General features: G+C 36.0%; 1 long non-coding RNA gene across 1 annotated transcript; it reads left to right on the top strand.

Moving 5' to 3' along the window:
• The first annotated feature begins 811 nt into the window (after positions 1-811).
• On the top strand, positions 812-2,404 carry LOC106578244 (uncharacterized). Its single transcript, XR_001322390.2, has 4 exons — positions 812-936; positions 1,786-1,872; positions 1,956-2,093; positions 2,310-2,404. It is a non-coding gene; the product is annotated as an uncharacterized lncRNA (long non-coding RNA).

Below are 2,404 nucleotides of genomic sequence, written 5' to 3'. Positions count from 1 at the left end.
GGATTTACACTGGGCATTACACAATATGTTTCTAAAATGAACAAATGTTTTCATTCATAAAACAGTGGGGTTTTTTTCTCCCTATTTCCTCACATAATCTCAGATATTTCATTGAAAATTAAAACTTTCACAGACAGGCACCCAGCTTAATGATGTGTGTAAAATGAGGGAAGTGTTTTGCAGAAACATCCTAAACGGAAATCCAAGAAAAAACACTGTTGGCCTTCTGCAGTGTTCGTGCACCCAGTCATTGAATGAAATTGTGGCATACGAAACACAATAAAAAATAAATAAAACAGTCAAATTGTCTATTCAACTAATTACCTGTACTGCATTTTCAAAATTTGAAAATGCAGAATTTGCTTTATCTTGGCTAGGTCGCAGTTGTAAATGAGAACTTAAATAAAGGTGAAATAAAAAAAATTACAAATTTGAAGAAAATATAATTCAACCTAAGACAGCCTGCATACTAGAGTAAATATATTTTTATTTAATTTCTTTCTTATTTAATTGTCTTTCATTTAATTTCTGTAGGCACATCTTGATTATCTATACAATACATTATTGTATTGCAAATATTTGTATCTATTTTTGGCAAATTATTCAACGTGTTAGAATGTGCAAGTAAGGCATTTCACTGTACTTGTGCATGTGACGTTAAAACTTCAATAATTTCCTTTGACTAACAAAACAGTTTAATTGATTGGAGTTAATCATTTATGTACAAATAAATAGCCATGTCATGTGCTAAAATCTATCAGAGAATACTTTTCAAGCTCCCACCCAGTCTCCCGCCAATCAATCAATCAATCACGTTAATGTTTAGATTTCATTTTGGCAACCGGTCTAATAACAATTCACTGACACTGTCGTTGCCTATCAACTTCGCTGGATGAGGTTGTCAAATGGAGTGATTTAAAATGGAGAAAAAAGAAGGTAAAACGGAAACACATCGTTGAGTACAAGCCTGTCGAGTGCTTACTGTAATTGTTTGTAAGTTTTGTGGTTGTTGAAATAAAGGTCCCTTAGGAAATAATGCTGTAGTCGTACTAGGCTAACGTTAGAGCTCAACTTGTGATGATGCTCTGGTTAGCAACTGGAATTGAGCTTGTAACTAGCTAGCTACCAGTTATTTATTTTTTTCGCCAATTGTCAATCAAACAAACCCTTCCGAGGAAGGAAGTACATTTCAGACCTCTGCACAAGTTCGGTCCTAACGCAGTAAGCAAGATTCCCTGTAGATGGCAGTAGAGGAGAACATAGCCAGGCCTAATAATAACAAAATAACAAGAGAGCTCCACACTGACAACCCACCTTTCTTGCTAATTGGTACGATAGGTAAAGTTCCTATTAAACGCAGCTCTAGGATAATCATGCCCTGTATTTCAGATTACAGTATCACTTCAGTAATCTACCCTAACCTGTTCAAAATGACCCCAAACAGACAATATTTGTAAAATAAATAGAATATTTAAATAGGGCTACGATTACCTTTTTTTTTTTTTTTACAAAGAGCACGTGTGCGCCTTGGCTTAAAATATGTAGGCGCACATAAAGAAATTTAGGAGCAAAATAAAAACATTTGAGGTAATAATACTAGAATCCTTGATTTTTCTAGGCTCATTGGTGCTCCTAAATTTGGTGCTCCTAAATATTTCGGCATATATGTGAGTTAAATGGTCGCACTATAGACCCTGTTAAATGTTCTAATGATTGCTGCAGGTCCCAATTGTCTTCAACGTAACCAATACATTTCTTATTATTCCTGCAAATCTGGATGTGGAGTGTGTGATAGAGCAGTAATGAGTGAACCAAACATTCCGGCAAAGTGGAACCCAAGGATTCTGGACTGTTGCTTTGACAGGAGAGTCTGTAAGTGTAGGCTGTAATAACAAACATAACCCTTATTTAAAATCTTTAATGTCAACAATTTCATAATAACTTGTATCTTCCAGGTTTGTGTGGTACCTTCTGTTCAATGTGCCTAGCCTGTCAGATGGTTGAGAGGTATGGCGAATGCTTGTCTCCCCCTGCTGCTAACAACTATGATGATGATGATGCGCACATCAATGAGAGAGAGATACAACATCCCGGTGAGATAGCTGTCTAGTACAGTGCAACAAACCTAAAACACATCTGTGTATTATTGAACAACTACATTTTATCATCACAGTGAGATTGCTGGACAACATCATTGTCAATTTTTAATAGCTTGGTTTGACTGTATGATTTATGTGTACTTATACCGTATAGTAGTCACCAGTAAGCAAAATATATATATATATTTTGTCATCCCTCTGTATTTCTAGGGCAGCTTAATTGATGACTGGGCAGGGCACATGTTCTGTGGACCCTGTGCTCTGTCAGATGGCAAGAGAGAAGAAACATCAGCTGGGTTGAGATT

Source organism: Salmo salar, chromosome ssa02 (assembly GCF_905237065.1).
Source record: "Salmo salar chromosome ssa02, Ssal_v3.1, whole genome shotgun sequence".
NCBI lineage: Eukaryota > Metazoa > Chordata > Actinopteri > Salmoniformes > Salmonidae > Salmo > Salmo salar.
Note: the sequence above shows the minus strand (reverse complement) of the source record. Positions and strands in the feature narration are given on the sequence as shown.